The sequence below is a fragment of the Lygodium microphyllum genome, chromosome 25 (assembly GCF_053477565.2).
Source record: "Lygodium microphyllum isolate KBCC chromosome 25, Lygodium_microphyllum_v1.1.10, whole genome shotgun sequence".
Classification (NCBI taxonomy): Eukaryota; Viridiplantae; Streptophyta; class Polypodiopsida; order Schizaeales; family Lygodiaceae; genus Lygodium; species Lygodium microphyllum.
In genome coordinates, this window is record NC_141159.1 from 89,157,554 (window position 1) to 89,173,103 (window position 15,550).

Consider the following 15,550-nt stretch of genomic DNA (forward strand, 5'->3'; position numbering starts at 1 on the left):
CATTTAAACATTTTTTTCTTTAGTTATCTAAACAGAGCATACTACCACGATGTTAAACACATAAAAATAGCTTCATTAATTACCATTTTAGCACAAGGTTTGTTTCACGGCTTCGTTAATTCACGACACAAAAATAGTGAAACATATATATTCAAAACATTGGATAAAAGTATATTTACATATTTTCAATTCTGCCCTCAAAACCACAGGTGCATCTACCCTAAAAAACCAGAGAAACATTTCTAGCCTACATCTCCAAGCTCCAATGCAAAACGGCATTGATAATAGTATGGATTTCTTCTTCGTCTTAGGACGACTACATATTCTAGGAATAAGTTCCCAACTAGAGCCCCTCATGGTTATGAATTGCAATAGGAGGGAACCTTCCATACTAGACCGTCCATCCTAGGCGCTGGTTAGACACTCTAGGTAGACCAAAAAATATATCCAGCTCATTCGAGCCTTGGCAGTTGACCCCAAGGGAAAGTCAACCACTAGAATCGCCCCTAATCTGGGCAATAATATTTCCTTCCATTACTGAAGAAATCACAATCACATCCATGTTTCGAAAAACAAAAACCATCAACCATCAAGTCCTTTGCAATTAATATTTCTTGAGCAATTAATGCTACAAAAAACAGTAATTTATAAGCCGGTTATAACTTTATCAAAAAGAGTTTTCAATGACTTTGATTTTGACAGCCAATAATTTCTAAGGATTTTTATTCCCTGCTTTTTCCTTTTTGTGGCTATTGAATTTTCTAGGGAAAGACTTTGCTTGATTTGTTTTGCCAATTTCCTAAATTTTCTAAAAAAATTTATATGATAGTTGGAAAAATAGGGGAATGAGTACTTATGTGGCAAGAGATGGGAGAAAAAGTGCATACTCTTTCTAATCATTACTTATCCCTCTCTCACCATGTGTCATTCTCTTGTAAAGTCCTACTTACAATTGAACTCTTTCTCTCTTTTAGCTAACTGCTCTTTGGCTTTCAGTTAGAATTAGACTAATTGGATGATTTTTCTTTTCTTTCCATTTTCCTTTTCATGCATGCATAATTTCTTACATGTTTTGTCGATGACTAAGGTGGAGTTTTCATGATAAGGAATAACACACATACACTATTGAAAATAATTAGCCAGTGTTTGCAAAAACTATTCTTTTTGCATGTGTTCACATGCTTTTACGTAAATGCACAACCATGCATCAAGAGTGAGTTCACAAGCCTTAAGTATATCTTTATTTATAAAATGTGCATGCACGTGTTCACATGTATATGTGTGCACATATGCCTAAGGAGGAATTCACAAGGATAACTTATCCCCACCGATTCGGTATTTTTAAGGCTTAAGTCCTTTGGCTAGTGCAAGGGGGGGGGGGGGGGGGGGGGGGAGGGGGAGGGGGAGTTCATGCAAGAATCAACAAGTTTTCTTGTGTATACAATGAAGAAAATCGCCATGGGAGATTTCTTAATATTTTTGTGTGTATATTTTGTGTTGTCAAGGCGGTTTGTTACAAGAAAGTTCCCCCACCATGTAATTCATGACATCAGTGGTGGCTAGGAATGAATAGGGATCTATTAAGATATGTAACCAAATGATTCACTTATCAAAGATTCAAGAGAAAAAAATCAGATTCCTGGAGAGCTATGACCCTTGGACATTCCACAAATAAAATGGGACCCAATAAGTATGGACTTTGTCATTAGATTACTTACTATTGTTGGTGGGTATAATTCCATCTTGGTATTGTTGACAAAATGAAAAAATTTGCACACTTGATACCAATCAAAACAATCTATAAGTCATCTACCATTTCCCGTGTCTTTATTAAAGAAAAATTAGGCTACGTGGATTGTGAAAGAGCATAATTAGTGATTGAGAGATCAAGTTTATCTTTAAGTTCTATACTTTCCTATTCCAAGCCATCAGAACATAGCTATGCTTTAGTAGTGCTTATCATCCACAAAGTAATGGTCAAATTGACATAGTAAAATAGACCATTGAAGATATTTTAAGGTCTTATTATGACAAAGAATCAAGACAATTAATTGAACATGTACCTCTTGTAGAGTTTGCTTATGATGTTTTCTTTTAATAAATCATTAAGATGTCACCATTTCAAGCTTTGTATAGGCAATAATTCCACATGCCTCTAAATGTCTCATATTCCAATCTCGAGGTACAAGTATCCAAGGGCCATACTTGAAGAGATAGACCAACAATTCTAGTTGATCTAACTTGACATCCATGCTACTCAAGTTCGGGAAAAGTCCTATAAAGATCTTAAAATATATATAAGAACATTCAAGGAAGGTGGAATGGTATTTTTAATGGTGAGACCCACAAAGTTCTCACTATCATTGGGAAAATACAACAAGACTAGTTCCAAGTGATGTGGACCATCCAAAGTGATCCAAGTAATGGAAAGGCAAGCATACAAGCTTCCCATCTCAAAATCCACAATGTGTTTCATTTAGACCTACTCAAGCCTTATGTACCAAACCTTGGATATGTACTTGATGATGAAAAAATACTTATGCATGTCCAAGGAGTTCTAGAAATGCAACTTTAGAAGATCTTAGACACAAGAGAAAAATCGCTAAGAAGTGGAACCCTGAGAGAATACTATGTAAAGTGGAAGGATTATCCTAAAGAATATGCCACTTAGGCCAAAGAGGCAATCCTTATGAAAGAATATCTCTAGATTCTCTCAAGGTGAGGACATCTCAATCTGTCTAAGAAGGGAGGATGTAATATCCCCATTACTCAGTTAACTTTAATAAATAATCTACTTGTGCATTCTGTTGAAAATAAAACAATGAGAAAAAATATCTACTTCGAAAAAAAGTTATTCTATGTTGAAAAAGTAATTTATTTAATGGAAGGTGAAAATTTTTCTCATTTACATACCTACACATAATTAAACATTTATTCTTAGAAAAATTAAATCACAACATTTAAATACAATAAACGTCACATATTTCAAGATCTAACCATGTTTCATTAATGAAAATATTTGTTATTTATTAATGAGGTGTTACATGCCAATTCATAAGTGAAAGCTTCCCAAGACAAGCTTATTAGAACTATGTTTGTGGTATAAAACAACAACAAGAACTAGCCTAATGGATAGTCACTTTTGGCAATTGAGCATACTTGAGTGACAATACTACTGGGATGGGTGACCCATGAAGTTTTTCTTGCAATTGAATGGTTTCTCCTAGTGCACTGCCGCCAATGGTGCCAACGAAGTCTTTGTATCCCATTGCTAAGTATACCAAGCCCAAGATGACAATGTCTTTGCCTTGGTCTCATGAGCCTTAGAGGGACACATCAACACAATGTCCTTGCTTGTCTATTATGTGCTATCCATGTTCTCTTCTTTTTGGAACCTTGATAATTCAAAAATAAATTTTCTTTTTTTAAAGATGAAAAGAGTGCAGCATTTCAAAAATAGAGCTTCCCTCCTGACATCATCAATTATGTAATGAAAACACTAAAAGCAAGCTCTCTCTCTCACCTCTCCCCTCTTTTCCACCCTAGTCATGGAAGAGGAGTCATAAGCCATGTCTGCCTTGATCACAAATGTGAATAGCCTAGGATTTTACCCATGGGTTTTTATCCAACCAAATTTCCAATGGATAATCAACTAAGCTAATAACACAATGGCTAGAAGACAAGGGTAGAGTACAAGTCAAGGAACATTACAAGAAACTGTAGCAGACTTAGAAGAGGAAAGAAGACTAGGAAAAGGCCTACTAAAATTAATTACAAGACTCACATAGGCATAATGAATAGGCAGGTTAAGGAAGGAGGCCAAAGTGAATCAAGCCTAGTAGATCCTAGTGTTTATAGGAAGAACAAAATGAAAGGCAATGTTGACATGGAGAGAGAATCAAAGTTGATCTCGATCAAGATCTTGACCAAATGATTATTGGTGGGCAATTCAATGAAAGAAGTAGTGTGACATTGGTATTGTCAATCCTAACTAGACTAGGTGAATAGCACCACCCAACACTAAAAATTAAAAAAAAATCAAATTGTCACAAAACAAGTTTAAAATACAAGGCACCACATGATCCCTATAACCTAACAAAGTAGTTCAAAAAAGTTTGTGAGATCAATGATTTCTAGGATATTGACAAACTAGCACAAGATTTTGGGTTTTATATAGAGGAAAAGGGTAGAATTTGGCTCACCATCTTGGATGATGCCAAGCACAATGATTTTGAGGGGCCCAATGATCTTTTTATTAATAGATTTTTGGAAGAAAATGTTATGGAAAGTTTGATAATCCAACTGATGAATCAAAAGGACAAGGAAGAAGTTTGAATATGAATCAAAAGGACAAGGAAGAAGTCTAATATTATATAACTGATGTTTGGAGTATCTACAAGTGGCTCCTAGTAGCTAAGCAACCCATACAAAATACTATCTCCATGATCTTTAGCAATGGGATTATAAATGAAGAGCTTTACAAATCATTAGCCAGTAATTCAAGTCTATAAAGAGATGTGCTAGCTAAATCCTTGGAAGAAGCCATAAATGTTGATGACCTACTTAACAAGAGGAATGTTAAGGCTATCTAGCCAATAGGTATAATCACCATACATAGTGAGAGACCTACCATTCATAACAAGTAGCCAAAATTTGAAATGCAAGCCAAGGGGGGAGTGGACCTCTCTAAGGAAATGGCTTCATGAAATTCCCAAATCTTGAGGATGCTTTGAAACAATTCACATGGTGGCATATGCAATGTAACCATTACAAACAACAACAACCATTTTCCAATGGAATGCCTTGATGTGCAATATGATATTTGCATGAATTGTAGATGGTTTGGACATAAGGCTATGAATTTTCAACTATCTAGGAGATTACCGTACCCTCAAGCCTAGCACAATAATTCTATCTAATGAGTAGATAACTCAACTATGGAAGGAGAGCTTTGTTGGCACTACCACCATCCAATGAGCAATGAATTGGAATACCTAAGGTGGATATAAATATAATAGGAATACTCAAACCATTTGGATCCATTATCACCCACCCACCAAGTGATGCACATGTTTACTTCATGGGGGAACACTAGAAGAGGAAACTTATATCAACGCTTATGTCACTTTGATCTGCTTCATGCTTGGTGTGATAAGGGGATCTAGTCCTTATGGATTTTACACCAATTCTAATGATGGATTTGGGAAGAGAAAGAGGTTGAGATATGGAGGTAGTTTATTCTCAAGAATCTCTCACAATAGCACAGTCTCAAGAACCTCTCATTTGTTGGACCTGTAGCCACCTAGAGCACATTTCATCAAGATTCTTAGAGAAGGAGAAAGCTAACAAAAATAAGATTGATTTATGGTGTCCCGAATGTGGAATCACATACTTATACATTGAATACCCTAGATAGAAACCATCCACCACTAGTTTGGCAATCATATCTTTAGTGCTACTCAAACCATTCAACGTTGAAACATTGGATAACAATGCCAACCCTATACCACTAAATGTGATAACAAGATCTCGTTAAAAAAAGTTTGAATATCATTACTTGACCTAAAAATTTGGATACATCCTTGATAGGACAAAAATAACCAAAATAAGAGAAAAAAGACATCCACAACAAAGCTTGTCTTGGAAACATATGGTGCCACAACATTGTCTATGGGAAGATGCTTCCATAATGCAAAAGCTAAAATATCAAACCCAAAAACAAAGGAAAAGGAAAGCACTAAAGTCAAAGGGTACACTAACCCAAAGCAAGAGCTGAAAATAGTGGAGAACTTTAGAAGCTAGGTGAGAGAAGCGCAAGCACATCTTCGAGATGTGGAATCGATCATGGAAAATTACCTTCACAATGTCATGAGTATAAGCCTTCCTTTCTCTTGCACTTATATCGGATCAAAGGGAAACTAGGTGCCCAATGTGCCTAATCAAGAGCCAAGTAGTAATGCACCTAAGCAAGGTGAAATTGCAAACAATGGAGATAGGATGCTAATGGAGACAAGTATTAAAACTAGATGCAAACTTATTAGCCACCTAACCTTAACTCTAGTCTCTATGCCACTCGAAAAAATGCTAAAATAAATCCCCACACTCTAGGAAGCATTGAAATAATAGGTAGAGGAACATATACAACCTAACATATAAGTTATGGAAGGACACAAAGCCAAAGCACATATACTAAACCTAACCCTCAACTCCATCTTAGGAAAGCTAGGTCAATGATTTTTGGAAAGAAACAAAACTCCCTATCATAACATCAGATGACACAAATAGAAAGGGGATTGTTGACGTACTAGAGGCAATGATGGGACCTAAAATGGGCCGGCATTGGCTATAGCACTAGCCGGACCTCTAACATGCAAAGACAACCCCACGGCTTCGCGGTTCAAGAGTGTCTACAGGACACATTGCCCTTCCATTGTACATACATTTTGCGTTTGTATCGTGTTTTGTAGTCTGACCCTTAACCTTCTCAGACTCCTCAAAGGGAGACCCTACACATTTTGGTGTACTTCACCACGGAGAACTACATAGGAGGCACCCTTCTTGGGTTGATTGTCACGGCCCCACTACGACCCTCCTACTCCTTAGGGATTGACCCCTCGATGCGTCGTTAACACATATAACACATACAAAACAAACTTCGCTCTTGGTACCAATATTATATTGTTCCAAGAATGTACCAATCCTCACTTACTTGTCTCCTTGGACCCACCATCTAGACCTACAGCTTGGGTGCCTTACTCTCTCCGATGTGAGTCATTTATACTTCAATCAAGTGCTATGCATGCCAGGAATAGATACCATGTGTATAATTCGTGAAAAAGTGGATGATTGTGCACAAAAAATTATAGTTTAAAATCAACCTATTTGTTGTGCAAAAACAACCCTTTAAATGAATTTCCGCTAATACGCAATGCTGTGTTGTAGGAACCTAGCGCCAAGGCTAACCCTCGTGCTACTAGATCCATTATTTTCAAATAAACCACATCCTAAATGTTATGCATAAAGAGAAAAATTTGACTTTTTATTATTTCAGCGTTTAAACTAATGTATAACATCATCATCTCCCCCACCGTTTAAATTCTACTACAGTGCATAGGTGTAAAGGTTCTTTTATGTCATTTTTTGTATGTTACAGAAATAAATACACATTTTAACACAAATGACAAGGGCCAAACTGAGGCTTAACCTCATGCATCAGCCCCTCAGACATTCACATACATAGATTTTATTTTTTTCATTTTTTTCAAACACAAAAATCAATTGTTTTCCTATTTCCTCTATTTTTCCTATTTATTTTTAATAGAAAATAGGTATTTTCTGGTTTTTTCTCTGATGACTAATCATTGGAACTAAAACTCAGCATTTTTCCTTATTTTATCCCATGTCCACTCATTTTTTTCCACTCAAAATTAAAAAAACTATCAATTTCCATCAAAATTAGTGCTTTTTCGGGTTTTGAAAATTTATAATTATTGTAAATCAATATGGGTTTTGCATAAAAATGATTGCAACCCTCAAACATAATGTAAGGAACATTCAAATAAAATTTCAACCCATGTGCACACCATTTAGACCATGAATGATAAAAAAACAAGCAAAATTCTTTCGTAAAATAGAGCATAGATCTTCAGCCTTCAGCCTCCTCAGCCTCTTAGAACAATCCGGTGCCTCCTGGACAAGCATCCATATCCTGATTGTCTTCTTGATTCTTGCCACATGAATTGCCTCTATGCAGGATAGAGAAGGAGGAGAGAGAAATACTAAACATAAGAATTTCATTCCCTTCATCGTATTGCACATGGTTACCATCAAAATCTTGCACTCTCTGCATAGATTAGGGATCTCCCCTTCTCTCTCTACATGATTGAGCATCCAAGAGGCACATACATCCCCAAAAAATGGGGCGTCAATCAAAAAACGCCCCTCCCTGCATCATGACATGTTTTTGCATGTTTTTTTCATTCATATTTTCATTTCATTTCATTTATAAAATGTCCATTAAAAAAAAAAACCACGTTCACACTACTATGGAAGGGTTCGACCTGTTTGGGGGTGCAAACGGACTCCAATTCGCGATCCGACTGGATGGCTAGCTTCATGACATGGAAACCTATAAGATTAGGCCCAGTCACGCACTTTTTGGCTCCCGCATCCAGTAGTTTCTTTACAACGCCAACCCTTGCGGGGATTAAATGGTGGCCCAAACGATCTCCGATCAATGAACCGAGACTTGCATTGGATTCTTGACGTCAAAATGCATCTAGGAAAACTTTAGCTCATCGACCATCCAACACCGTTTGATTTTTCATGAAAATTGGCTCTTTGCAACCTCTCAGATACTTTTCGGCTCCAAAAATGGGCTCCATCGCTTCAAAAACGGGTCCAAATCGGGTCTAAACCCAACTCTTAGGCCAGAGCTAGCATCCTTAGCCACATACTTTTATAGGTGTGGGGCAACCCCCCTATTGAAATTGCTTCCTTAATGTCACATTGGCTAATGGAACAAAGGTTCAACCTTTTCAAGGCCTAAAGGATTGAACAATTAAGATTGTAGGTATCTAATTCTCATTGAACTTTAGTACGCAGTGCAAAACGCCGCCGCCCCGCTGCCATAATGACATTGCCCTCCCCCCCCTTTGATCCCACCGTTGTCACTGCCATTTTCCCCCATTTATTTACTAAATAAAAACTAATATTTTTTACTAACTTTTCTCCCCCCCTATCATCGCCGTCAGTGGGTGGCGGGAGGGGGACTTAAACTACAAGATGAAGGGGGAGTCGAACTGAGGTTGACAAGGTAGGAGACCATGTTGATGATAATGAAAGGGAGGGGAGGAACTCGGAAATAACAAAGGTGAGAGCAGAGATGACTAGCATTCGACGGGGGTAGAGGAGGAGATCACAATAAGTGACGTGGCAGCAAAGGAGGTCGATGATCACCACACCACGATGATGTTAACAAGAAACCCCCCCCATCTTTACCCACCTCACCCTTATAAACCCCCCCTCCTTGAGAGGGCTGACAATTCCTATCTTCCTTTCCTCCCTACCTATTACCCTTCTTCCTTTGTAAATCTCTCCCTTCCCTACCACGAATACACTATTCTTCCCCTCCCCTTACTACCATCTTGTGAGAAAGAGAGGAGAGGAAGAGGTAGTGAAGGAGAGTAAGAGAGCGAGGGGGAGAGAGTAAGAGAGAGAGAGGAGAAGAGGATCAAGAATAAACCCCTTCCTTGGCCAAAGACTCAAGTACCGTCTTCCCCCATTGCGACCCTCATAACCTCTCCATCGACTGCCTCAAATTGACAAGGAGACCGCGAAAGGCAAGACAAGGCATAGGGAACTCCGGCACCAAGGAGTCCCTTGAAGGAAGTGAAGGCCACTTCCAACTCCACAATGACCCCAAGCTTAAGCTCTCCCAGGTAACTGGAAAAATCATGACTATGGGAGAAGGGTCGGAAAAAGACATCACTATCAACACGAACGGTTTATCACGCAAAAACGCTAACTCAACTCTCTAGAACTAAGTACCACCACTATGTTTAGAAAATTAAAATCGAACATTTAAGCATAGGCATTATTAGAAATAAAGTCATGCCTCGCATCGGGTAATTTGCATGTTATGAAAGATAGCTGAAAAAGGGCTAATAATCATGAGTTGTCGGAAATAGATTAAGTATCTACGATTATAGTGGATACAAGTCAAGTAATAGGATCTAACTTCCGTAGATGCATCATAGATTGTCGGGGCACATAAATATTCCATCTAGGTCAATTGTACTCCATAGACCATCATAGAGAATTAACTTGTATTTTTAATGAATGCATGTACACTCGCATTTGAGTAATTAAGTCATGCCTTTTGAGTTGCATAAATGTACTGGAAGGGATTTCTATGATTGGGGACCTTGCATCGCATTGACAACTTAGGGAAGACTCGCATTGGGACTTCCATGGCATTAGGAATAGCCTCAATTGCACCACATAATGGGATATGCATCTAATAAGGTAGATTAAGGTGCATATGTGAAGTGTTGAGCTTATTTGAAAGGAATAGTTTGGTAAATGAAGTCTTGGCCGATGAGCAAAGCCAAGATTTAGCTTGACTCAGCTAGGACCTTAGTCACAAATAAATTGAATTGTCCTTATGACCATACTTTGAATTGGAGTCAACACATTCTTTGGCCTCTAACCCGATAGCCATCAACAATGAATCCAAAACACCCTTAGGTATATCATTTTCAGAATATGAAACATCTCGAAGCTAATACAAGGAAGTTTGAATGTAGTATCCACAAGGAGAATGACTATTTGCCAAGCTACATTCGATACTCGTAACTATTTCGGAATGGTAAATAAACTTGGTTTATGCTTGACTTGTGAAAGGAGTAAATATAAGTTTCCATTATCTTGAGTATGAGAAGACCCTAGGGTGAACTTAATTGACCCAACAAAACCCTAGACCAAAATCTTAAGATAGGGGGACCAAAGGATAGTAACTCAGGGGAGCCATCATTTGAAACTATAGTGTGGTTGCTCTAATCTAATACATAGTAGTGAGGTCGAGCAGAGGGTTTTCTCCATCCCCCAAGAAATAATGGAAAATGACGCTAAGGCAGGAATGATCAAGAAAGGCGACGTTAGCATCAAAGACGAGGGCTCCACCTTAGCAGATGTCTTGAGAGAATTCACCTTCATGGTTTATTTGTGCTTTAAATCTAGATTCAATGTCTATGAAAGAAATGAATGACCCAAGCTCACAACAGAAAATTGAATAATGAATTAGGTTGAATTCAAGGAGGGCAGGCCAAGCTACCCCCAGTTGGCTGCCAACCCTACCCAAGGGGGTTCCAAATAACCGTGGCGAAAATGTGGACTAAACCCACCACGAGAGGTCTCTGTGTGGGTCAGTTTGAATGTAGCAGGACGCTTGGATGCCAAGGGGGCTATAGCTATAAATTCCCTGCTTTTCGGTCCTACTCAAATGATCGACGTGACTTGAGATGGATTCTCGAGGCCCTGTTACTAGTGCAAGGGCAGAAAACTTGGAGGAAATAAGACGCATCGCCATGGGTTGCAGAATCTATCCTTTTGGATGAGACTTGTATTTGAGTTAAGATAATAATATAAGGTTTACTCCAAAGAAATTGCCTGGCTTGTTTTTGTGTTAGTGCCATAAGTTATGCAAACGAACCCTGTTCCCTAAAAGGATTAATTAAGTAAGCTATTTTTAAATGTCCCACATAAATATGATAGGGCCTAATTAGGTAACTAAAGAATGCCATTAAGGGAAGTGGGTGGGCGGAGCCCCTGACGAGTCCGACCTACAGGGCATGTTGGTCCCAGAGAGCTAGGAGGCTTCTCACAAGGTTCTATAGATGAACGAACTTTAGGTAATATTAGAATAGAACCCGATTCATGCCATTTTAGGGTACCGGAATGGGACTAGGCCTTAAGGGTAGAGAGGTTGAGTGGTGCATCCCTCTCATTTCCCATTCTCTTTGAACCAAGTGCGACATGGATCTGCTTCTACTTGGGTATCCCTGCATAAAGTAGGATGTCTAGGACCCAACGCTAGAATGCTGTCATGAGACCTTAATCCCTAGGAACCCAGATTTCAGGTTGATCCCACAAATATTCCGTTGCGAGGCGGATTCGGGAAACCCAAGGTGACAAACCCCGGAACATTCCATGGGAGTGCTGTGCGATGACTCAAGATTATGGATAAGGAACAAACATGTAATTAAAGATTGGGACAATGGCTTGATTTCCTTGGGAATCTCAAGAAAGTTGTTAGAATTGAGATGGACATATGAAAGACCTCACTCATCATTGATGTAGATGCCATCTTGGATATGTTGAAATGTAAATCTAAAACCTCTTCCACCTACGAGCCACTCACAAAATATACACTTTTTCTAATAATGAGTGATATTGGATGCACATCCACATCCATAGACTTACCCTTTTTGAATGATAATGAGGACTACAAACAAGCAACTAATAGGGTGAGCAATTGAGGAAAGTAAGAAACTGACAAATACCTTAAACAAAGCCATGCATATAGTCCTAATTTGCATGATGGCATGGAGTGTAGACATAACACAAGCTTCTTGCATGAACTATTAGGTGCTAGCCAACAAGCTAGAGTTGATGAAAATCCTAGTCTTTTTGAAAATAGAATTACAAGATAATCCCAACACATCTTTGTTCAAGATTGAGAGAGAGAGAAAGACAAAGACATGGAGCTGTAACAAAAAGTAGTGTACTCTCTTGTTCTCTTCTTTTCATTATTGCATAATGCCTACTAAAGCCTAGTCACACATAATTGAAAACACATTAGGTCACTAATTGACCATACCACTAACTATGGTTGAGTTTGACCGACTCAGTTATTACAACACACATGGAGAGTGACAACTAAGTCTACAATTGTCTAGATAAGATTGCTCATGTCTGTGATACTAATCATGATCTTGATTCTCAACACTCCCCCTCAAGCTCAAGCTAACTGTTGTACTTCAAGTATCTCCTTGAAATGCACAAACTTCTCTTTACCAAGTGATTTGGTAAAGATGTCTGCTACCTGGTCTTCTACCTTCACATGGAGTAGATCAATCTTTCCAACAAGTACCATCTCCCTTATATTAAATGGTAATGAACCTTTATGTATTTGGATCTAGTAGGATAGATAGGGTTGCTAGGTAACATCACACTATTGAGATTGTCACAATGCAAGGTGAACTTCCTGTCTAGCTGCATACCATGTCATGCAACGATTTCACGAGACAAACTTCTTCACGTGTTGCTAAGTTTTCACCCCTATATTCTACCTCTATACTAGATAAAGCAATGGTCAGCTCCTTCTTACTACTCTAGCTAATCATACTACCACCCAAGCTAAAGGAAAAACCACTGGTTGACCTTCTCTCATAGGAAGAACAACCCAATCAACATCTGTATAACCTATGAATTCAAATGACTTTCCATGCTCATAAAATAGCCCGTAGTCATTGGTACCCTTCATATACCACATAATCCTCCTAAGTGCATCTAGATGTGTGTAACATGCCATGACTAGGCACGTTTTAGCAATCCATTGAGTGACGAATCTAAGCGATGCCGCTCAGCACTCCCATGGAATGTTATGGGGTTTGTTGCCTAGGGTTTCTCAAGTCCGCCTTGCAACGAAATGTTTTCGGCCGAACCCACTAGGATTGACCTGAAATATGGTCAAGGTCTCCTGAAGAAATTCTAGCATTTGGTCCTGGGCATCCTACTTTATGTAGAGATATCCAAGTTGAAGCAAAACGATGCCGCACTTGGTTCAAAGAGAATTGGAAATGAGAGGGATGCAACGCTCAACCTCTCTGCCCATAGGGCATAGTCCCATTCCGGTCCCCTAAAACATCATGAATCGAGTTCTATTCTAGCACTGCCTAAAGGTCGTGAACGATGGTAAAATGTTGTGAGAAGCCTCCAAGTTCTCTGGGACCATCTTGCCATAGGACGGAGCCGTTGGGGGTTCCGCCCACTCGCTTCCCTCAATAGGCATTCTTTAGTTATCTACTTAGGTCCTATCACATTTATGTGTGACATTTAAAATCAGCTTCATTAATTAAGCCTTTTAGGAAACATGGTTCGTTTGCGTAATTTATGGCACCTACACAAATACAAAGCAAGCAATCTTTTGACAAATAAGTTCAAACAAATTCCTTAAATTATCTTCATGTTAATCTTTGTCTCTTGCCCATATAGGAGAAATTATGTATCCATTTTGTCCTAGTCCAAATCACATGGCACCGTAATTTCCATCCATTATCTAGAATGAGATCTTTCAATGCCTCCAAACTTGGGCTCATGCAGTCTTTAATCTATTTTCCAAACTAGGTAAGGGTGTCCAGAGCTCCACCTGACCCCATGCGACCTAGGAGTGAGACACAATTTTCGTGGTTGGCCTTTTCACCACTCGACCTTCAGCGCGTGAATCAAGCAGTGCCCTCTCAGGTAATCCACAGTGTGATCTTGGAGGTGATCCACTCATGCAAAATATCCTTCCTTAATTAATTCATTTAGGAATCAAGCATGAACAAGGCATTTAGTCTTGATATCATTGCCCAAGAAAACATTCCTTTATTCCCATATGGCAACTTGTCATCACAGACCCAACCGGTACCGCACTTGGATTGGCAGTGAATCCTCGCTCGAGGTTTTGTTGTGGATTATGGGGTTTCTGCCTGCATTCGACAATCTTTGCCTGGGGGCCATTTCCCAGTCTTCTTCACTTTAAATGCAATCCCACAAGACTTTAGCTTCCTCTTTCTCAAATAGCAAGGCCAATTGGGGGTGTGAAATGAGCTTGTGGAGTGGAGAACAATCTCACGAGGATGGGAAAAGATAGGTGCATGAGGCACCCTCTTAAGAGGGAAAACGGTGGAGGAGCCTTGGAATATTCTTCCCCTCTCTCCCTCAGCTTCTCTATCCCTCTCTCTTTCTATCACCTCCCCTCTCTCTTTCTCCCTCTCTCTCTTCTTCTCTTCTCCTCTCTCTCTCTCTCTCTCTCTCTCATGGAAACAGGGGGCAAGAGGTGGTACCTCTCTTAAGGGGCGGGCGGGGGGGGGGGGGGGGGGGAGGTAGCACACAAGTGCTCTTCCACCCCCGTGCTACCTCCCCCCACATCGACTTCATCAATGTCGACCTCTCCTTCATCATCATCGAGATCTTCATCAAATCCGTCGTGACCATCTTCATCATCATAATCCCCAGCACCATCTCCAGCTCGCCGTTGACATTGCATCATCTCCCACTCATCCTTGGGCTTGTTGTTGACTTTGATTTGATTTGATTTTATTGATTAATGGGGGGGGGGGGGGGGGGGGGTTTATGGTCCATGGGGGGGGATATTACAATGTGGCTTACGAGGCTTCTACATAAACTAGCTAATCAATCCCACTACATAACTGAGGTTAGGTTGGGTGATAGCGAGATAAATCAGGCTATCCACCATTTGTCGATACATAGTGACATTCTCTATTTCATTTCCAACATCAATTACAAATTTGTCGATACTATTTTTGCAACAACCATATACCTTGAGGTGTAGACACAACCTCAATCCCAAGGAGGTATTTTAGTTCTCCTAGATCCTTCACCTTAAATTCATCCTGTAACCACCCATGACTTAATTTCAAGAATCCCATTATCATAGTCTCCAATGATGATCAAATCATCCACATAAATCACCAAGAAAACGTAACCATTCTCTGTCTTCTTTGTAAACAAGTTATGGTCTGTATGACCCATTTGAAAAATAAGCTATTGTAAATAAGTACTAATACAAATATTCCATGCTCTTGTACCTATTTCAGCCCATACAAGGCCTTTTTCAACCTACATACATGTGTCAAATATTTAGGGTGTACATAGCCCTCAGGCTGTTCCATATACACCTCTTCAATCAAGTCATCATTTAAGAATGCATTTTTGGCATCCATCTACCATAAATTCCATCCCTTACAAGCTACTAATTCAA